Source organism: Elephas maximus, chromosome 4 (assembly GCF_024166365.1).
Source record: "Elephas maximus indicus isolate mEleMax1 chromosome 4, mEleMax1 primary haplotype, whole genome shotgun sequence".
NCBI lineage: Eukaryota > Metazoa > Chordata > Mammalia > Proboscidea > Elephantidae > Elephas > Elephas maximus.
In genome coordinates this window covers 119,677,436-119,701,075 of record NC_064822.1, presented here as the reverse complement: position 1 = coordinate 119,701,075, position 23,640 = coordinate 119,677,436, and the positions used below count along the sequence as shown (strand labels likewise).

General features: G+C 40.0%; 1 protein-coding gene across 11 annotated transcripts in view; it reads right to left on the bottom strand.

Moving 5' to 3' along the window:
• SLC16A7 (solute carrier family 16 member 7) overlaps positions 1 to 11,194 on the bottom strand; it is a 208,842-nt gene extending 197,648 nt beyond the window's left edge. For all 11 annotated transcript variants that reach the window (XM_049883739.1, XM_049883742.1, XM_049883740.1 and 8 more), the window contains exon 1: positions 11,052 to 11,194. The gene's annotated coding sequence lies outside the window, so the exon portion shown is untranslated. The remainder of the gene's footprint in view (positions 1 to 11,051) is intronic.
• Positions 11,195 to 23,640: the final 12,446 nt, after the last annotated feature.

The following is a 23,640-nucleotide window of genomic DNA, read 5'->3' as shown; positions in this document are numbered from 1 at the left end:
AAGTGTGTAAGTATGTATATTTAAAAAATCTCTGAAATTACAGTCTCTTCAGGGTCAATAAGCATGTCCTGTACACTTTTTTTTTTTTTTGGGAAACCCTGGTGGCATAGTGATTAAGAGCTACGGCTGCTTACCAGCAGGTCGGCAGTTCGAATCCACCAGGCGCTCCTTGGAAACTCTATGGGCAGTTCTAGCCTGTCCTATAGGGTCACTATGAGTTGGAATTGACTCGACGGCAACGAGTTTGGTTTTTGGTTCTTGGTTTTTTTTTTTTTGGTACATATTTTGTCAGGTCTCTATGCCGAGTACTTCACATGGCAATGCTCAATTATCTACTGATTTGAATTGATTTAAGATATGGAGCAAGATTTAGATGCCATGAGTGTTTTACCAGCTGAGACCTTGATTCTGGGGGTGATCTTACACAGCCACATTTTACTGAAACTCTCCCCCTCTGTCAATGAACAGAATCTACATTACACTGTCATCATGAGAATTATAGCACATGTCAAAGAGCAGAGGCACAGGCAGCACTTAATAAATGGCATAATTGATTATGCTGCCATATGTTTTGTGTCTTAGTATGAACAAACGCTTCTAAGCCACAATAACAGAATAAGTATTGCCTGTATGCGATGGCTTCTAAATGTGCTCGTGTGCACTGTTATATCTCAGTGGAAGCTAAGGTATTCTCATCTTAAAATTCCCTTGGGTGGTTGTAGCTAGTTGAAAAATTCAGCACTTTAATAGTTTTGCAGCAGCAATGACAATATTCGAGCATCATCCTGTATGTATGGCAAAACAGAACTTTGTCCATATTGGAAGGGGCTACTTTATTGTAACAAGTCAATGAGATTTGTTTTGTCTTTCTGAACCCATTTGGCTCAGGCTGTGAACAGCAATATTAAAACTCATAAATACCTGTGCACAGAAGGAAATTTATCAGGAGTAAAGAGGCCTTGCCACAAAACATGCCAAAAATATAGGTAGGGATAAAACAGAAATGATTATGATGACCATTTATTGGTTACCTGAATTATTTATTTACCCTCCACAACAACCATGAGATAGATTGTGTTTTCGTTTTTAAAAATGAAGAAACTGGGACTCTGAAAGTTCACATATCTTGATTTTGGTCCAAGAGCTTAGAAGTAGCTAAGTCAAAATACCATCAAGGTCTGTTTATGTCTCTCTAAAGCCTCTGGTCCAATACGTGTCACTGAAATGGGGAAAACAGAAAAGAGAGAACTACAGAACGAGACAGGCAAGATGATATCGAGACTCCACAAAAAGTCGACCCAAGCACGTAAACTGCTTACCTCGCTTCGAGAATAATGTTCAATTATTTGTGTAACTCAAGACTGAAATGAGTTTATCCCTTCTATTTAGTCATTCTCTAACATATAAGACAGTGTCTGGAATACAGTAGGTGAATAAATAGTGGAAAAACTGCAGTCTCTGGTTTGCAATATGCTACACGCTGTATTCAAAACCCCACTTCACTGAAGATCTGCATATATAGCAGTTAGTATTCTCCAGGCCCTACTCTGTCCAGGCACCCACTGGTTCCCATACCCCCAGGCTTCCAAGGGAGTTCTGCCACCTCACACACACCCTACCTGGACCATTTTGCAACCAGGGCTGGAGGGATCACATCCTGGACTTACCGTTGCTTCAATCCCTACTGGTTTTCCAGACTTCTTCGTCTCACAGAGAGAGTAACAGGTCATTATTTTCTCTAAGCCTTCTAGCCTAGCTTGGTTCTAGATATTTTCTGTAAATAGTAAGGAAGGCTCATCATTCTTGCTGACTCTGTGTTTTAACAGACTGTCGTTGTTATCAAGTAGATTTCAACTTATAGTAACTCTAAAGGACAGAGTAGAACTGCTCCATAGGGTTTCCAAGGCTGTAAGCTTTACAGAAGCAGACTGCCACAACTTCCTCCCATGGAGTGGCTAGTAGGTTCAAACTGCTGACGTTTTGGTTAGCAGATGACCACTTAACCACTGCACTGCCAGGGCTCCAGACTAAAACCCATTATACTTGGCTAGTCACCTTTTTTTTTTTTCCCCCAAACACTACCCCAATTTTCTTCCATTACCCTTTCTTAAAGGACACTGCAATATCGAATACTTGAAAATACTAATATTGGAAAGGCAAATAGTGATCAAATCCAGACCCTCCACTGATAAGATATACAAACTTGGGCAAGATACTTAACCTCTTTGTGGCCTAATCCCCTCCTCTGTACAATAAGGCTTCTTCACAAGGGTCTGAGGATTAAATTTACTAAAACAAGTAAAGTGTTAAAATGATGCTTAGTATATAGAAAAGCCAAAAACCAAACCCGTTGCCGTCTAGTCGATTCCGACTCATAGCAACCCTATGGGACAGAGTAGAACTGCCCCATATGATTTCCAAGGAGCACCTGGTGGATTCAAACTGCCGACCTTTTGGTTAGCAGCCAGGGTTTCTCATTACTAGTAGACAGAAGTGCTCATTAAAGGCAAGGTATTTTTACTCAAAGCCCACTTCTGAAACTTTACTTAATGGCCACTTATTTGGTCTAATATCTCTAAATTCATTTATGATACACACACAGGCCATGTTTGTGATTTTATCTTCTATGGCATTCATCGACAAAGGGAATGATTTTACTGAGTGGTTAATTTCTAATTGTAGTCATAATTTAAAGGTAGCTTTTCTTCTTTCCTCTTTGCCTTTCAGTGGCTTATTCATTTATTCATTCATTACATTCAGGCCCACTCAGAAAAAAGATGTTCACCCCTGAGATAACAGTGAGGCTCTCCCAGAAGTGGATCCTTATACACACCTTTATTTCCCACCTCCTAGCTCTATCTGACAAGAGGTGATATCGACGGCCAGTTTGTGCCATGAACAACAGTTCAAACATTTCTACTCATAAACAACTATTTTCAAAAATTATCCTCTTTGAGCTATTCTGGACATTTCTGGACATTCCTAACCTTGAATGCCTCCAAAGGAGAGAGGCCATAAAAAATAACTTAACCAGGCCACATAAAGAACAGAGGGAAAGAATGGATATGTTACACTGATAAACATAAGACATGCAAGCTGTCACCATATATTTACAGGCTGTCAATCAACTGGAAAAGAGATTTATTTTGTGTGATCCCAGAAAGCTGAGTGAGGACCCTAAGAAGCAAGAGAATTTAGTCACACCTGGAAGTCCCTTAAAAAGAACAGAATGCCTCCATGCATATTCTCAAAATAAACAACAGATAGTGGCTAACTGAAGACAATGTAGCAACAACACAGAAAAGTGGAAACAGAAGGCCTCTAAGTTTCTTGCAATTCCACAATCCATGAAAGTGCTGAAAGAGATATAAATATGATCATGTTATTATTCCTGGTAGACAAAAATCTGCAGTATTATGAGAAATCGCAGACTTATGCAAAGGCAACTATAATAAAATGTTTTGAATAAAAGAAGGAGGTTATAAATGCAATGCTACTGAAATGTTAGAAAAGCTCCTTTTACCTCTCCAGGAGTTTCAGAGGAGATTTGGATGTGGTGTTAAAGCTTAGCTTTGAAGGTGAGATTAAAGCTGGAAATGGGAATAGCAGGGAAGTTACAGCATTTCAGGATGAAGGAGCAGCATGACTAAAGGTATAGTGCCAGGAAATAGAACAAGCATGATTAAGGCATAGGGAACGGCTCAGTTTGACTTGAGTATGGTGGCAGTGGGAGATGAGCCTGGAAAAAACTGTTTGGAGTTACATCACGCAGAGACTGAAATGTCATTCCCTGGACTTAGGTAATGTGAGTTACCAAAGTGTTGTTTACATGTAGATAAAGGAGATGTACTTTAATAAGAGTAACTTATTTGTTGGCATGTTCAGAATTAGCTGGAAAGATGAGAGACTGGAAGTGTGAAGACCAGCTAGGAGATTACTGACATGACTCTAGGTAGTAGGTCAAAAGCACACTAACTCTGTGGCAACAGAAAAAAAAAAAAAAGGCAAGTTGTGAAAGAAGTACATTGTTCAGGTCTTGGCAACTATCAGACATGGGGGTGGTGGTAATCTCAAAATGTTCTAGGCTAAAATAATGCTAATACCAATCAAAGGATGCAGAGGAAGGAAGGAGACACAGGCTTGGAAGAGATCACAGGGTGCTGGAGGTGCCAGCAGCATAGTAAAGGGAGCTGTCCAGCAGGCATTGGGAAATGTAAGCCTGGAGCTTGAGAGAAGGTCAGGGCAGGAGATAACGACTGGAGAGTTATTCGTGCTGAGGTGAAAGAGAGGCCAAGAGCAGATAATCGGTGCCAACAGAGCAAACGTAAAACAAACAACCAAACGTCTAAAGCAGATATTGTAAGAGGTGAAAGGAAAGCCAGAGAAGGACTTGCAAATGAGCAGAGAAGTAAGAGGAGAACAAAGAGTGCACAGAAGCCAAAAGAGGAGTTCAGGAAGCAACAGTCCCCAACTCTGCCAAAGGCTGTGGAGAATTTAATGCAAATGAAGATTTGGAGTCTTAAAGGTCACAAATAACATGATTACGGAAGTTTTCATACTTAATACAAGTTAACAACAAAGAACACATTTCTTCTAGTCAAAGTATTTTCATATAAAATAATATGAAAAAATAATTACTTCTATCCTTTAAGTAAAAAAAAAAAAAAATCTTATTTGAAGAGACTCTGATCTCAAGTATAATTTCCTCAAACATTCTCGATTTGATCCTGTTGACTAGTAGCTTCCAACCACATGTAGTATCATTCTTCTAAGAGTTACATTAAAATGTAGAGAGACATTTTTGGTTGTTATAATGACTAAAGGGAAGCTACTGGCATATGGAAGTCAGTGGTCATAGCGAATAAATGTCCGGTAATGAAAGAGGCATTCTCACACAATAAAGGGCTGTCCCACCGAAAACGACAATGGGCCTGCCTGTTGAGAAACAGGGACATAAAGCAACTTGTCACATAAGTCACTGAATGCAGCTTTGCTTTTACTACTAAAAGCATGTTTGAGAAGAACCGATAGAATTTAAGATTCTGAAATTTTGGAAAATCAATTTTAAAATGAGGTGCATGATAGCTCATCCCTTAGAAAGGTGTCAAGCAAATAAAACTGCCTTTTAATTTTGCTGTCTATTCATATATAATCTACTAGTTCCAAAACAAAGAGGTCTTCAAGTAAGTTTCTTAGTAGAGCAGCTTCTTATTAAGTTAACATTCTTCCACACATGAGCTTTCATCAAACTCTGATTAAGGGTATAGACTGATTAAAAAGCATACCTACCATTGTAACTAGATGGGTAAAAATAGCAAATGTTTGAAATAAAATGTTTTCTATAAATTCCCAACATTTCATACAGATCTTTATTTGCCTAAACAAATATTTCATTTGTGTTCATCATTCATACATACTATATATGTTCAATTGAAAGTTGCTATCTTAATGCCACCCAATACCAAAAATTAAACACTGGTTCAGGTAATTGAATACATAGGCATTTTTATGAGACTATGGTAACTGCACAAAACTTTTCACAAAAATATCTTCATACCAGCATGTTGTAGCTGTCACTCAAATCCCTATAAGCTTTTCATGAACTCCTTTGGGATTTCAATGAATATTAATGTACACATTTGCAAGAGAGTTTTGGTATTAAGTCAACCCATAACTAACTAACCCATTGCCATCAAGTAGATTTTGACTCATAGCGACCCTATAATACAGAGTAGAACTGCTCCATAGGGCTTCCAAGGAGTGGCTGGTGGATTCAAACTGCCGACCTTTTGGATAACAGCCGTAGCACTTAACCACTATGCCACCAGAGTTTCCTTAGTTGTATTATAGCCAAATTCAATTTGTTTAACTTGTCGTTAATTTTTATTTGCAGTGTCCCTGATTATGAAAGTTCATTTATAAATACACATACCCCCCTCTTGTTTACTAATTGCCAAATATGTGCGGTAAATATTATTTATTCCTCCAGACAACAGTCCCTATTAAGCTATTCACTTTTCTTATGATTGTAAAATGCCAGATCTCTTAAATAGGTAGATTAGGCTCCTAGGTTCAGCTTTTAAGAGAGCAATGTAGAAAATAAAATTTTATCTCCAAGTTAAAAAAAAAATTACTCAGACTTAGTGTGCAGTGATCTCCCAGCCAAAAACCAGACCAAATCCACTCCCGTCGAAGTCGATTCTGACTCATAGCAACCCTATTGGACAGAGCAGAACTGCCTGATAGAGTTTCCAAGGAGCGCCTGGCAGATTCAAACTGCCGACCTCTTGGTTAGCAGCCGAAGCACTTAACCACTATGCTACCAGGGATTTTTAAGAAAGGCCATGACAAACCAGGATGACCTCACAGAGAAAGGAGTCCATTTAATGGTTTATTATGCATTTGACACGGCAATGCCATCTAATGAGGAATTTGGCATTTCAAAGAGTTTTCAAAACTATGTTAAGCAAAATAAACCAATGGTCCTTATTACAACCTAGAAGCCATAAGGCCAAATACTTAATAATAAACCAAAAAAAAAAACTAAACCAGCTACCATATATTAAATCTTTTCTATGCTTACAGATATCTCATTTAATCTTTACAACTAAGTAATAAAATTCTTATCCTCTTTTTTACATGTGCAGAAACCAAGATTTAGAGGTTTGGCAACTTGCCCTAACTAGTAAGCTGCAGAGCCAAGATCAAAACCCAGACTGCCACACTCCAGAGCCCTTGCCCTCATCCTCTGCCCAGTTCTGCCCCAGCGAGCTGGGCCCCACTGGGCTTTCCAGATGAATCAGGTATTGTATCTGCTCTTAAAATCCGTATTGCCTAGGGAAGGAGATAAGATGCCTACACAAATAATTACAGTTCATGGTAAGATAAAATAATTGGCCGAAGGGAAATCCATATCAAGTTATACAGCTGTTAAGAGTAATACCATTTACTTCAAGATGAGGGAATCGGGAGAATTCCCCCCCCCCTTTTTGGAATGGAGAGGAGGGTCAAAGACAGTAAAGAAATGTAATTAGTATTTGTTACATGCTCTCTATTGGTCAGCTATAATATCAGACATCTTACATTTGTTATCTTCTTTGGTGTTCAGAACAACTCTACAGGTATAATCCCCACATTGCATAAAATTAAGTTAACCACTGGTTCTACCAAAAATTGAACCCAGAACCATGAATTATGGTCTGCCTTTTTTCTCAGGCACCTTGAAGAAGTTTCTTTCCCTTTCATTTATTTATTAGGCCAGAGACAGAATACTTTTTAAAGTTGCTCGAAGGAGCCTCACGGACTAGTTGCAGGCCAAGGCAAAGGAATTCTAAAAAGCTCATCTATCCTATCCCCAGGGCAGACTGCATATCGGATTTCCTACAAGGTTTAGGAGTTACAGGCAGGAGAGTAGGCTCTTTTCTTCCTTCTTTGTTTTTGTTGTGTGCCGTCCAGTCAATTCCAACTCATAGTGACCCTACTGGACAGAGTAGTATTGTCCTATTGGGCAGTGGTTAAGGAATTCCACTGCTAAACCAAAGGTCTGTCATTTGAGCCCACCAGCTGTTATGAGGGAGAAAGATATGGCAATCTGCTTCTGTAAAGAGGATTGCCTAGGAAACTCTATGGGCCAGTTCTACTCTGCCCTATACGGTCACTCTGAGGCAAAATGGACTCAACAGCAGAGGTTTGGTTTTTGGTTTGTTTAATCTTTATGGGAACAGATGGCCAGGTCTTTTTTTTCCCCCTGCAGAGCTGCTGGTGGGTTCAAACTGACAACCTTTTGGTTAGCAGTTGAGCACTTAATTACTACGCCACCAGGCTCCTTTCCTCCTTCCTTGGTTTTTCCAATAATCAACTATTCATAACTACTACTTGCCAGACACCGTGCTAGGCAATGGCGAATACAAAGACAAGGCCCTTATATCCTCATTCAGCTTCATGCAAGGTAGAAGCTAAAATGCAGGTTAAAGGCACCAGATGCCCTGGGTGCTTGCCCCATCTCAGCCACTGACTAGCTTGCCACTTGAGCAAGTTACTTAACTCTCTGTGCCTAAACTCCTCCTCTGTAAATGGGGACAGTGACAGAAATACCTCATAGGGGTGTTACAGGGATTAAAGGGTTAATACACAAAAAGCGGTAGCACAGCGCCTAGAGCATGTAAGCATTACAGAGATGGAGTTATTATAGTCGCTATATACTCTTGGAAACCCTGGGGGCATAGCAGTTAAGAGCTACAGCTGCTAACCAAAAAGGCTGGCAGTTTGACTCCACCAGGCGCTCCCTGGAAACTCTATGGGGCAGTTCTACTCTGTCCTACAGGGTCGCTATGAGTTGGAATCGACTCAACAGCAACAGGTTTGTTTTTGTTTGTTTGTTTTTTAATACTCTCAGGCTTCTAGAAGTGAGTGGATTAGTCTGTCTAAAGTTGAGAAGAAGTTGCAGCTCAGTTTCTTTTCTCCGTTCCTTGGCAAAGATGATCTTCAGAGGAGGAGTTCCTCCCTCCACTGCACAAAGAAAATCCTTCATTATCTGTTATATAGGGTCACTTTCAATGGGCAAAATATGGGGCTGATTACACAGATTTCTGGGGCAAGGTGCAACCCTTCCCAAATCTGCTTTTTAGCGGATCCTACAAGCATTTCTTACAACTGCTAAACTTCTTTCAAATTATTTGGGATATATGCCTCTTCCATGGAGAAGAGAAGGAAACTGACTGAAAAGCAAATGAGGTATAAGGAAGGTTAACCTGAATGACTAGATGTGAATTTCCAGACAGCAGAATTCCAACCTTATTCTTTTTAAAACCTCAGTGCAGTGTCTGGAATGATTTCAAGAGCTCAGAGATAGCTAGTCTGTACTCCAGGTGTTTTCCACACACATTATTTTATCCCTCACAGTACCACTTCAGGGTAAGTACCATCAATCCCATTTATGAATATGAAAACTGAAGCTGACATTGTGAGAATTACTCAATCATACAAATGTGCAGAACCAAGTCTGAAGTCTAGATCTGACAACTCTAAAGGTAATCATCTTTTTCCACTCCTCAAAAAATGTTTGGTGTATGAATGCAGAATTAAAAGCAAATTTAGGAGACTTCTTCCCCTTTCAGATCCTTGATCCAGGAATATATTCTGGACACAGGACATTTCCTTAGATCACTATACCCTCCTTCCCTTCAGGAGAGCTGGAGGCCAAAAATATAAGGCAGATATTATTTTTTTAAAAAAAGGAAGTAAATGCATGTCTAGAAATAAACTGAGCATTTACAGAGAGATGCACCAATTTCAACACAGAAAAGGGTGTTAAAATTTCAGATCACTTCAATTTCCTCTTGTGGAAAAAAAACAGTACAGAACTGCAAACTCTGGCTGTGAATATTTGCAAAGAAATGTTTCCAACTTGATGAGTTGTTACACAATACACTGAGTTGCTTAAGGTAAAAAATATCTTCCCTTTCACTGACATTACTCAGATGCCCCCTCACTTAGATTGGTTTTAATGTAATGTGCTCACAAGCAGAAAGCTGAGCTAGGATTATTTCAGCAAGGGTCACCTTGTTCAACCCTCATCTGCCCTCTGGAACTGCCACCCAGTTCTGATTTCTCAGCCACACTTCCCAAATGCACACTTAGTACTTGTGGTTTCAATGACACAGCACATTGAATCTAACGCAGCAGCTAAGTTTGCGACCTTCTGAGCTCACTTTGGGATTAACCATAAAGCGTCGAGTGCCAGGAAAGGGGAACTAATGCTCACGATTTTCTCCGGCTCAATCTTTTTCTCATTGCCTCATCATTTACCCGCTGAGTCTCCTACGGGGCCCAGGAAGGGGAAAAAAAAAAAAAAAAATACGGGGCCCAGGAAGGGGAGATGACTTGAAATATTAGTTTTCCCAGTGCCACCAACGCGCCCTCAAGTAACAAGCCCAGTTCTACTTCTCCAGGAAGGGTAGTCAATAAAACACTTGCAGAGAAACCGCTCCTCGTTCCCTCTCCTGTGCTGGGTGTGTGTATGTTTACTGTTAATTTCCCTGGAGTAGAACTACAAAATTTCCTTCCCAGCCCTACCAGGAAAGTGGCCTTGGCTTCCACCGCCCTTGCCAAGGCAGTCCGCAATCCTTTTCGCGGAAATAGCAAAGAGAAGGAATCGGAGCGCGCAGTTACGCCGCAGCATCTGCTGAGAGGCAGTTCACACGTGAGCGCCCTCGCCAGCCTATCGCGCCACCTGGCCGGGCCTGATGCCCCCTGCGCTGCGCTGCGCTGCGCCGGGGAAGACCGGCACGGGCCCTGCAGACGTAGGCCCTCTTTAGCTGCTTCTATGGCAGCGTGCCCCGTCTGTCCCGGCGCCCTCCTGGCCCCCACACACCTTTCCATCCGCCTCCGCCTCCGCCCCCTCCTTGCCTTCCGGGATCCGAAAAGGAAGAAAGATGCCTCCCTGATAGCTTCTCTCCTCCCAGCCTATCCGAGCCGCCCCAACAGCTGAGGTCAGCTGAAGAGAAGACAACCCTTACACCTCTAACCACCCACGTCCCAAGCTTCTGCTGCCAGGACGCTATCCCGGGTTGCACGTGGGCCGGGGCGGGATGCTGGTGAAGCGCGCGCTGGGGGCACGCAGAACGGGAAACAGCCTCCAGTCTCACGGGCCAAGGATGGGGGGGCGCACCGCGCCGGCAGTCTCCGGCCACGCACAGAGAGGGGGACATCTCCTGGTCAGAAACACGCAGGCGCGCGGGACTCCTCTCCGCCCGGGACCCCCCAAGGGCACACCGCCGAGACCAGGGAGCGCCCGCGCCCGGCTACGCCCCCGCAGCTCCCACGTCGCTGTCGGCGCTGCTGTCGCTAGCTCTCCTCCGGCGGCAGCTTCGGGCTTTTTGTCTATATAAGGGCTCGCTGGCAAACTTGGCGTTGGCGCGTTTGTCGCAGGCTGGCCATTATTTTTACACACGCGCGAGGCTTCCCGGGCGGCTCCGGTCGCAGTCCCACGCTCGCCTTCCTCTGCGCGGGCGCCTCCTGCCTCCTCCTCCCTTCCTTCCCGGTGTACTTACTTTACTCGGTCTCTGGCATAGGATGGGCGCTGCAGCTCTCGGGTCCCCCAGCCCAGCCGCAGCCGGTTCGCCTCGCTGTCACCGGGTGAATGGAATTATTTATTTATTTATGTCCCTTGACGTCTCCTCGCCGGCCGTAGCTGGAGGAGGAGGAGGAGGAAGAGGAGGGGGCGGGGAGGGGAGGCGCGGCTGACGAACGCCCTTGTGGGTGCCGTGGAGCGCGCGCCAGGGGGAATGGATGGGGGTTGGGGGAGAACGCTACTGGCTTTGCAGGAGCCCCACCAACCGTCGGGGGAGGAAGCCGCCCCTCAGTGACTCAGGGTGGACTGAGCATGCTCCAAGTGGCTGTCACCGCTACAGACACTTTATGGCTCGGGGCGCTCCACTTCGGATTTTAGTTGTGACCAAGAGAGAAAGCCAGAGACAGGTAGAGAGATCTCCTGTTCCTCATAGCTCGTGACACGCTTTATCTCGAGCCTAACGTCGGAGCCAGCGGTGAGGTAGCTCCGTTTTAGATACCCTAGGGAGACGTGCCACCTGTAGGAGACGAAAGCTTGCAATTGCAGAAAAGCCTGGAAGTGTGTTTGGCGGCGAAAAGATCCTCATTGTGAGCTTGGAGGGAAAGTGTTGGGACGTATTTTAATTGAGGGTTTTTGTTTTGTTTTTTAAGTAAGGAGAAGTAGGGGATTAGGCTCACCAACCAATTCATTCAAGAGAAAAAGAAAATGTACCGCAAGATCAGAAGAGTATAGGAAACCATAAAAGCTTAAAAATAGCAAAGAAGTGGAGGGAGGCCATTTGTAAATAATTAATTTTTAGGATCCCAAATATTTAATTCCTCAAAATAGAGCTAGCTATTTGACAATCAATAGTGCTAGGGATAATAGTAATTCCGCAGTCATTGGTTTGGTTTCTTTCCCCTTTATACATATATGTGTGTGTGTGTATGTGTGTGTATATATATAAATTTTTTTTTCTCCCGTGCCTGTATGTTTCCTGGGGAAGTTGGAAAAGAGGAAGGGCTGGAAACGAACATTTGGGTAACTCTAAAAGGTTGGACCCTTATGACTGTTTTTAAGGCTGAATTGTTATTTGTAGAAAAAGGAACTCTTCTTAAGAATAAATGTGGGCTTGGATTCCAGAACTATTGCAGTTTTTCTGCCAATTTTCCTTCCCCCACCCATTCATCCTCCTAAAAAATGAAAAAGGTAAAATGGTATGTTAATCCTAGATACTAATATAACTCACTCGAAGTTTGTAGGGTTTTTTCTAAAACTTAAATCTTTTATGTGAAGCCAAGGCAATTGAGCGAAAATAACCTGAACTTTGAAACCTAAGGGACTCAGAATCAAAATGGTAGCAATAATTATTACACTGATTTATTAAGTGCTTATCATTATCAGGGCTCCTGAGTGGAGGAAATGGTTAAGCACTTGGCAGTTTGAGTCCACCCAGAGATGCCTCATAAGAAGGACCTGGCTATCTACTTCAGAAAAATCAGCCTCTGAAAACTTGTGCAACACAATTCTACTACTGACACACATGGCGTCACCATAAGTCCGAATCAACTCCATGGCAATTGGTTTTGTTTTGTTTTCCCTTTTTTTTTTTAATCACTTTCTAAGCACTTATGTGGATTATCTAATAAAAAAAATAAATTAATAATAATACTCATTAAATGCATACTGTGATTATTCACAATTTATAAAATTGACATCAAAGAAGTCACTTGACCAAATTGTTACAAGATCTTCTGCCACAGATCATTTGTGGGCTCGGACAAATCTTGAATTTCAGTTTCTCTAGTTACAAAATAGAAATAATATCAGCTTTTTGTTGCTGTTATGATTTAAGTGAGATGATATATGTGAAGTGTCCAGCACATAATACAAGATGAATAAATGGTGGCCATTAATACTTTCAAATAGTTTGGAAGAGAGTTTTACAGAGAGAGGGGTAATTTGGAAACTAAGGAGCTAAGGCAGAAGATTCTAGAAAGGACTTTAATTTTTCTTATGCTAAAAAAAAAGGAGTAAATAGAGTTTATATATGACATAATAGGCGTTTGATAGTGCCGGAATGGAAACCCTGAATTTCCATGACAAAAAAGAACGTCAAGCCACACCCCTTAAACTTTCAAAACAAACAACAAAAAGACGTAGGTTTCAAGATCATGTTCTTGAACATTTACTATTCACTAATTTCCTGCCCGTTCACTTTGTTTATTTCTTTTGAAGAAGAGGGGGAAGAAGAAAAACCATCTATTTTCTGAATTTTGACCCTTTCTCCCTTTCCTTCTCTTTGCTTTTTCTTTTCTGTTCAGTTTTTTATAGCTCCATAGTTTTGGACCCAGTTAACCTCTTGCTCCACTCCCAAACAGCAGTACCCATATCACAGTATCATAGCCTTAGCAAGTTTTCTTTTTAAGTCTTCTTTTTCCGACAATTAAAAATCTGGATCCAATTTGCCTGCTGGCCCAGAGTTAGTATTTCGGGACTTATTTTTCAATCGCCTTGTTGCTACGGTAAGTCATGCTTTGTAAATATTTGGTTGGAGTAGAAAGGAATCTGAAAGGCGAAGTAGGTGGGAATAAATCCAATCACTTTATCCTGTGACTTATAGCCTTAATATTGTTTGAGAATTGAAAAAACAAAAATTCAGTTAGGGGAAAAAGCAAACCCTATGATCAGAATTTGAAATGCTTTGGTAGAATGCTTGGTTTTGCCTTGATTGCTATTCATAAGATGAATTAACAATGAGGGAAACAAAGAATAGTAACATATTCAATATTCTGGCAACTCACATTCCACAAGTAAGCTAGTAAACACGTATATAATATATAAACTAATAAAACCCAAATGTCTTTGACTGTTTTGGTTATAGACTCATCTGTCACTTTATACCACGGGCTCTTATTCTAGATTCTCTGTCCCTTCTTTGTGTTTTAGCTACGCTATGTCTTCTCACATTTCTCTGTCTTTTCTTACTCTCCTCCTTCTCCTCCATATCAAACTTGTCTAAGCTTTTCCCCACCCTTTTTAAAGCCCGGCAAATAATGTCAACATCTCTGCAGCTTTTCAAGGATTCCCTCAATTAGGAGTAATTCCATTTTACTCTGTGCTCCTTCCCATAGAACATGGTTTATGCTTTTGGGGGGCATATTTTCTTTCTGCCTCAAGTTATGGTTGTATTATAATAAGTTTTATTTAACTGTCTCCCCAACCACTTGGCTGTTTGAGGATAGAGATGACATTTTACTCATGTCTATATCCTCCAGTACCGAACACAAATTCTTGTAGATAGAAGGTCATCAGTAATTCTTGCTGAATGGAGGAAAGAGATGACCGTGTGACCTTAGGCAACAGGTACGTGACAGAGACTGTTGGTGCTCATGATATCCATGATCTGCCCTCTACAATTCTAAAGATAGACAGTAGACTTGCACTGGACATTGTGTGAGTGCGAAACCATCATAGATTTAAACCACTGAGATTTCAGGCATTATTTATCACCAGAATATGTTAGTCGCCGTCGACTCCCACTCTTGGCGACCCCATGTATGCAGAGTGGAACTGCACCAGAATATAGCCTAGCCTATTCTGACCAATAAGATGTTACTTAGTAAAATCACAAATCCTAAGGCATAAAAGTATGCTTATAAATAAGATTTATAAAGCATAAAGACCCATTTAAATATCGAGCTTAGGAGACTGCTCTGTGTTCTTAAGTCAAAACTAAAAATACATTCCCACCACCCAAAATTCATATAACAACCTTTTCATGGCAAGACTCTGTGAGAGCAAAGTGTGTGTGTGTGTGTGTGTGTGTGTGTAGAATACACACAAAAGATTGGTTTTAACCAAGGACAAAGATCAAATGTCCCAATATTCCCTGCGGCCTGAGTGAAAACAAACGAGCACCTGCCATCCAGCAGCAGCATACTGTGACCAAGATTGCAGCTGGCTAGCAGCTGCGAATATGATTGCTGTGGCCTGGCTTGATAGAAGGTACAAAGTATGGAAGAAGTCTTTCTACTGCTTCTAGGTTATTATTACAGAAGTACTGAGCACATCCATAGAGGCTACTTTGGAATTTCTATGGAAGCCTCTTATAAAATTACAGGAAATGCAAATCTGGTCGATTTTACAAAGCATGGGAAATGGGCTGCAACTGTGTTGAACATTGCTGTATGGCGTGCCTTTCAGTAAAATAGTATAGAGCGGTGTTTTACCAAAATAAATTAGTTTGGGGCCTCTGAAAATCTCTTAATGGGATCTGCATTTAAACTGTTGTCCACTCATGTCTTCCTAATTTTACATTTTATTTAATACTACCCGTGAAGTAACTTTACGGGCCATAAGTACGAATGTCTTATATATGCCTTCTTCTGAATATGCTAATTATTCTGAAACATAAGATTAAAAACTTAGATTAAGAATTCTCATCATAAACTAGAAACTTTTCAGACAGAGATCCTTTAAACAGTGACTTATAAGTATTTAATTTTCAACGAATTTTGTTGATTGAGTCGATGGTGACTAAATATAGTACCAAGGGATCTAGTAGGCTTTAATGCCTTTTCCTATATGTGTGGCCATGAGTGGGTCACTTAACCTCTCTGAGTCTAGGTTTTTATACTGGAGCCTTAATAATTAGCTTTGCTTTGTAAAATTCTATATTATAAGCACATACAAAGATCCACAAAAATAATGGATAATTGGAACAGATGAAGACACTGCACTTATACGTGATAGAGTTTCTATTAAACCAAGTATAAATGTTTACTTCTCATAGTTTGGACAGCAGTGGTAATCAGAAGGCTTTACAAAGTGTTACCATAAAGTTACATGCTTAACTTGTAACTGTTGTGTAACTTGCCACGTGCCTGGAATGTCCTTGAAGGGTTAGTCATTGTTGGCGTTACATAATGCCTCGTAGGTCACAGGAAAATTTTACTCAAAATGCCCTCAACTGCCTGCTTCTCAGTAAGTGGGGCTTTTCATCTGCTGTTGCTTCGTTTGTTTACTTAAAGTTAAGATCATATTGCCATTCTGTTTTCTATTCAGGAGCTGTTTTTCTGCTTTCCATCTGCCCAAAATTGACCCAAACTGCGTATTTGTTTTGGGCTGTTTTGCTGTATAGTGGTATTTAATTTCTTAATACTTAGTTAACTTTTCTGGGAGTTTGCTAATTATGATCTTGAATTATCATTTTTTAACGAAAATTTTCCAAGAAATAATCTTTATGAGATCTGTCAAGTGTTAATGGATGTTTCAGGATGGAACGTGCCTCTGCTCTTAAGCTGTGTGATTTGGGCTGGAGCCTAGCAATATACATGATCACCTGAGGTATATTGATTCCCTTTTTTCTTCTCTTAGTCTACCAGAAACTCATTTGTCAATACTGGTCCAGAGTTATGGAATACAGTCGTATTTTCTGGTACTTATCTTCACTGAATTTCATTTATTCATGTGGCATATATTTATTAAAAAAGCAACTGTTATATGCCAGGTACTGGTGCTAAACTCTTTAGACGTAAGTAGTGGTTTCTTCAAGCAAACAATACATTGTTTCTTTAATTTTCAAACTGAATATGATGTTAATGAAATGACAACACCCACCAAATAATTGTGTTTGCAGATAGGTACACATTCGAAACATAAATATTAGAATATTGGGTTTCTTGAGGGATAATCTTCGTAAGTTTTTTCAGTCTAAACTGTAATAGACCATCCTCGTTACTGAGCAGAAGAATTATGCAGACACCTATGTTTCGACAAAGACATGTAGATTTCTTCCACAGTAGCCTTCATGAGCAAGAATGGGCTTTCTTCCTTGATGCCTACGACTCAAACAGAAATCGCGTATTTCTTTATCAATATAACAGTGTTACTTTATTTTAAATAAACTTGATTGAAGTATAATTTATACACATTTAAAATGCACACCTTGTAAGTGTATAGTTTTATGAGTTTTGACAAATTTATATACCCATTTAGTCACCACCCCAATCAAGATATAGAGCATTTCCATCATCCTAGAAAGTTCCTCCATACCGTTTGGCTACAATCCTTCCCACACCCCAGGCAATCACTGATCTGATTGTAATCATTATGGATTGTTTTTCCTCTTTAGAATATAATATAAATGGAATGATATTACATGTGATTTTTTGTGTTTAGCTTCTTTTGTTCTGTATAATACACTTTTTAAATTCATATATATGCTCATGTGTATACATCAGCAGTTCCTTTTATTGATGAGTAGTATTCTATTCTATTCATGGGCAGCATTCTTTTATTGATGAGTGGTATTCTATTGCAATACCACAGATTTTTTATCCAGTCACATGTTGTTGAATATCTGGATTATTTCTGGTTTGAGCTGCTGTAAATATTTAAATATAAATATATCTCTGGGCAGGTGTTTTCATATAAAATTTGATTTCTCATAAGTAAAATAAAAACCTTATAATCGCTTCATTGAAAATGCAATATAATGTCTGATCTGAGTATTTTAGGAGGCATCTGAATAACTGGATGTAGGCCTAGTTATGCATTTTACTATTGTACTACTCTGGCAAAGGCATGAAAAATTTTTAAATATAAATTTCTTCATAAGTAATATAAAATTAATTTGCTTATTAGGAAGGGTCAACCAGATAATGTAAATGAAATGGCTTTGTAAATTGTAATGCTTAAAAGAAATGAAAAGAGGTGGTGTTATTCTATAAAAAATATGTACATGTTTAGGATATATATTGTCTTTCAGCATAAAATAACCTAATTAAGTGAAATAAACTGATTTAACTTTAATGAGAAAAGTCAATTTGAAATTGATTATAATTTGATATTTGATTTAAATGTATCTCCTTAATAATTTTTAAAATGATGAATTGGACAGTTGCCAAGTCCAGAAATAATTTTATATAGAAAAATTAATCATTTCACTGGCATCTTACTTTTAATGAATATCTTGTTCAGCTAAGATTAAACATATAGCTTTGATTAACTAGAAGGACCATTTATCATATAAGAGTTGGAAAGCCAGTTGTATAAAAAAAAAAAATAGCAGTGCATAAAAAGATATTCTTTTACCTTATCATTCAACCAAATTATAATTTGAGAATAAAATTCTTTACCATATCTATTTTAGAAAGAATTTTACTTCTCTTCCCCTCTAGGTATTGTATCTCGAAAGACTATCTCTCTTTTTATTTGAAAGAAATTTTTCTTCCATTTTTTCTGCCTAAGTTACTATTTTTGAGTTAAAAAAAAAAAAAAGCAAACAGTGGTATAAATCAGTAATTTTATCATGCTCATGGATTCTGTGGTTCAGGAATTTTGAAAGGACAGAACAGGGATGGCTTGTCTCTGCTCCATAACGTCTGGAGCCTCATCTGGCATCCTGGAACACAGGGCCCTGATACTATCTGGAGGCTTCTTCAGTCACATGTCTGATATCTGGGCTGGAAGGACTCAAAGGCTGGGCTCAGCTGGAACTCCTGATTATAGTACCTAAACCTGACCTCTCCATACATTTTGGGATGCTTACAGATGGCTAAGGAAACCCTGGTGGCATAGTGGTTAAGCACTACGGCTGCTAACCAAAGGGTTGGCAGTTTGAATCTGCCAGGCGCTCCTTGGAAACTCTATGGGGCAGTTCTACTCTGTCCTATAGGATCACTATGGGTTGGAATCGACTCGACGGCACTGGGTTTGGTTTCTGATTTCACAGATGGCTATATTCCGAGAGGCACAATACTGGGAGCTAGCATTCCAAGAGCCAGGCAAAAGTTGACCTAGACTCAGAAGTCACTAGGTGTCTTTTTCACTGCATTCTATTGGTTACAAGCAAGTCATAAGACCAGTATTAGATTTCCTTTGCGGCCATAACAAATTACAACTAATTTAGTGGCTTCAAACAGCACAAATTCATTAACTCACAGTTCTGTAAATCAGAAGCTGCATGGCTTGACTGGTTCTTCTGCTCTGGGTCTCAGAAAGCCAAAATCAAGGAGTCAGCAGCCTGTGCTCTTAGTTAGAGGCTGTGGGAGAGCATCCACAGCCAAGCTCATTTAGGTTGTTAACAAAATTCCGTTCCTTGCAGTTGTAGGGCTATGATGCTCACTTTCTTCATGGCTGTCAGCCAGGATCCTCTGAGCTTTTTAAGGCCACCTGCATTCCTCAACACATTGACCCTCATTTTCAAACAGGCAATGGCATCAAGTCTTCTCATACTTTAAATCTCTCTGACTACCCCTTCCAGCGCATCTCCTCTCCTGCCTCCAGCCATAAAAAGTTTTCTACTTTTAAGGGCTCCTATGATTTTTTTATGATTAGATTGGGCCCACTTAGATAATCCAGGATAATCTCCCTATTTTAAGGTCTAACCTTCATTACATCTACAAACTTCTTTTGACCATGTAACATCGTATTCACAGGATACAGGGATTAGGTTGTGAACATGTTCAGGGAAGCATTCTACTTATCACACCGAGGATCGAGACTCCACCTCTAGAGGGAATGGCAAGGGTATATAGGAAAGCAAGTGAGGTGGGAGATATTGTTGCAACCATTTTGTGAAAACACAGTCTTCCACATGTTCCTTCTGACATCTTTTTATTCGTACTCGAATTAGAAACCAATAGGAAAAAAACTAGTATGAACTGCTGAAGAGTGTGCACATTTGACAGTAAATGGGCCTGTTTATAGTTTTCTTTAAGATATTCAAGGGAAAAGTGAGGCAGTTTGTGTGTTTGTGCTTTTTCTATTCTTCAAGAAGCTTTATGCCGTGAGTTAGACACAAGTGTGTTTCCTAGATCCCTTTTAGAGAAGGCTGACTGCACAGCTGCAGAGAGTGTGGCTAACAGATAGACTTTGTTCCTTCAGATTCTGCCTTAGCTGCAGAAAGTCACATCATCTGATGTCACTTCCTTCCTTGAGTAGCTTGCATCTAGTGACAGAGTGCAGCAGATGTATAAAAACCCAGTTATCTTGGGCCTGTGTAAAATACTTTGGTGACCAACACTTTCTCCAGAGATCTTTTCTAGTTTTGCTCTACAAACTATGGCTGCGTTAGAGTTTGTTGTCTTCTTCTGCTCAGTCCTGCTAACTCTCCCTTCCCTTCTTAGGTGTTGAGCTCTAATGAACATCTTCCACTCAAGACTCTGTCTAAGAATCTGCTTCCAGAGAATCCAACCTCTGACAGCTGATACCAGAAGGGGTCTGAGAAAGGAGATGTAGGTGTGGAGTTTTGGAGCTGGATTATTCAACACCCAGGTAGTAATGTGGACCCCATCACAAACAGTCTCTGTCATAATGTATGACTGGAAGGGATGCACTAGTGAGAGTCATGTATTAGATTCGTAGATGTATATAGAAAATAGTAGCTATAAGGATAACAAATATAAACCCCAAAGCAGCTGCAAGGCTTAGCCAGTGCACCTGAAGGAGTACATGTATGACTGGATTTTGAGGGTGCTTAATCGAAGGTGTTAAAACATAATTGAAACCAGAGAAGATGTATGTATAGCAAATAAGCATATAAAAAGATGACTAACACCATCTCTCATTAGGGAATTGCAAACTAAACAATAATGAGATACTACTACACACCTATTAAAAAAAAAACATTGCTGTCGAGTCAATTCTGACTCATTGTGACCCCACAGGACAGAATAGAACTGCCCGATACAGTTTCCAAGGAGCAGCTGGTGGATTTGAACAGCTGACTTTTTTGTTAGCACCCATAGCTTGCTGTAGCTCTTAACCACTGTGCCACACACCTGTTAGAAAGGCTAAAATCCAAAACATCGACAACACCAGATGCTGGTGAAGATGTGGAGCAACAGGAATTCTCAGTCATTGCTGGTGGGAATGCAAAATGGTACTGCCACTTTGGAAGACAGTTTGGCAGTTTCACACAAAGCTAAATATAAGCTTACCATGAGACCCAGAAACTGTGCTCCTTGGCACTTACCCAAATGAGTTGGAAACACATCTACACAAAAACCTGCATGCAAATGTTTATAGAAGCTTTATATTTCAAATTAAATGTATACGTTATATTTAATTTGAAAGCCAACTTGATGTCCTTCAATAGATGAATTAATAAACAAACAGGGGTACAGTCTATACAATGGAATATTACCCATTGCCATCGAGTTGATTCCGGCTCATAGCGACCCTACGGACAGGACAGAACTGCCCCATAGGGTTTCCAAGGCTGTAAATCTTTATGGAAGAAGATAGCCACATCTTTCTCCCGTGGAGCGGCTGGTGGCTTTAAACATTCAAACTGCTGACCTTTTGGTTAGTAGGCCAACACTTTAACCACTGTACCACCAGGCCTCCTAATGGAATATTATGCACCAATAAAAACAAATGAGCTAACAAGCCATGAAAAGACATGGAGGAACCGTAAATGTATATTGCTAAGTGAAAAAAGCCAGTCTGAAAAGGCTGTATACTGTATGATTCCTGTTAGACGACATTCTGAAAATGGGGGAACTATAGAAACAGTAAAAAGGTTAGTGGTTTCCAAGGGATTGAGGAAGGGAAAAGAGGGATGAATATTGTGTTTTTACGCAGATAATGCACGCCTTCTACATTTGTCTGCCAATCGCACCCTCTCCCCTCAAGGTATTTTCATAAGCACCGCTGTGCCAATTTTTTACATGTTGCTATAAAAAAATTAGCATAGAGTGCTTATGAAAATACTTTGCAAGCAGACGGAGGGTGCAGTTGGCAAAGAAACATAAAGGCGTGCATTATTTGTTTAAAAATATGAGACGTATAGCACAGGGGAGTTTCAGGGCAGTGAAACTATACTGTATGATACTGAAATGGTCAATACAAGATATTTTACATTTTTCAAAACCCATGGAACTGTACAACATAGAGTGAACCCTAATGTAAAATACAGAATTTAGGTAATAATAATGTATCAATATTCATTTACTAATTGTAACAAATGTACAACACTAATGCAAGATGCTACTAATAGGGGAAACTGCAGAGAAAGAGGGGGTGTATGGGAGCTCTGTTTACTTTCTGCTCAATTTTTCCTTAAATCTAAAACCACTCTAAAAAATAATGTCTTTTTTTAAATAATAATAATTGAATAAGGAGGAGTTTATTGATTTGGAAGTACTTTATCGTAATACAGGATTTCACACACTGGCAACTACCCCAGGAGATGGTATGAACTCTTTACTAGAATCGTTTCTAGAAAAATAGAAAAAGAAATAGCCCATAAGGGGAAAAATTGAAACGCCAGAATTACCGGGGCAGATGGTCGAGAAAAACATTAAAAAGCTCGGGGAAGTACGTATCCAGAGAAGTATGTATTATATACAACGAAAAGACCTACCAGAAGATTGTGTTCCACAGGAAAACCCATATGGCACAGCATTTAAAGCCACAGGAATGTGCTGTTGAGAGGAGTACTTGCATCCCTAAAATGTTTTGTGGTGGAGCTACTCTCCTCTGTAGTTCAGGACATACTGTCACAGAACTTGGCTCACCATAGCAATGGGGCAGAGAAGGCATCCAAAACAATAAAGTTCACAGTATTTAAGTACTGGAAATCAGGGTACTGCAATATAATTATGGACAGGAAGCCAATGTGACTTCATGGAACATTGTGGAGATGATCAATACAGCATGGCACAGAAAGGGGGAAAATAGAGCGGAAGCTGACAAGGGCACTACTCATCTCAAACCAGCAGGAAATGGATAAGTGGGAGGCAGAGAGCAGTCACCTCATAAAAAAAATGACAAAACCTGGCCCTGATTCCGACCTGAACCACTGTTTAGAACCAGAACTCTTTAACTAGAGAAGTGGCTGGTCCTCTGGGAATAACACCTTGCAACACCATGACAATTATATTTTAAGGATTCCCCCAGTCTTTCCTTAGGGAACCTGCAGCCAGTATCAAAAAAGGAGGCTACTCAGATATTATAAGACTGATGGACAAAGTATATAAGTTGACATTGACATCTAGAGACCCAGTGTATCTTCAGGCCCCTTCTCATAATTTGGGCATATGTATGTATACACATATATATTGTTGTTGTTTTTGTTAGGTGCCGTCGAGTCAGTTCTGACTCATATTGACTCTATGTACAACAGAACAAAACACTGCCTGGTCCTTTGCTGTCCTGACAATTGTTGCTATGCTTGAGCCCATCGTTGCAGTCACTGTGTCAAACCACTTCATTGGGGGCCTTCATATATACTTATTACCTGGGCATTGTTAATATATATACTTAAATGTATAATTATATATTGTATATATAAGTATATATTATGTTAATAATACCCAGGCAATATATTGTATGGTATGATATGGTATAGTATGGTATGATATGCTATATGACATATGAAATATGACATATAATATGTCATATGAAATATGACATATGATTTGTGATATGATATGTTATATTACCTGGCCATTATTAGTATATATACATAATATCATATAATTAATATTAATATTTTTGCTGTTGTTGTTATTAGGTGCCATTGAGTGGGTTCAGACTCACAGTGACCCTATGTACCACAGAGCAAAAAACTGCCGGGT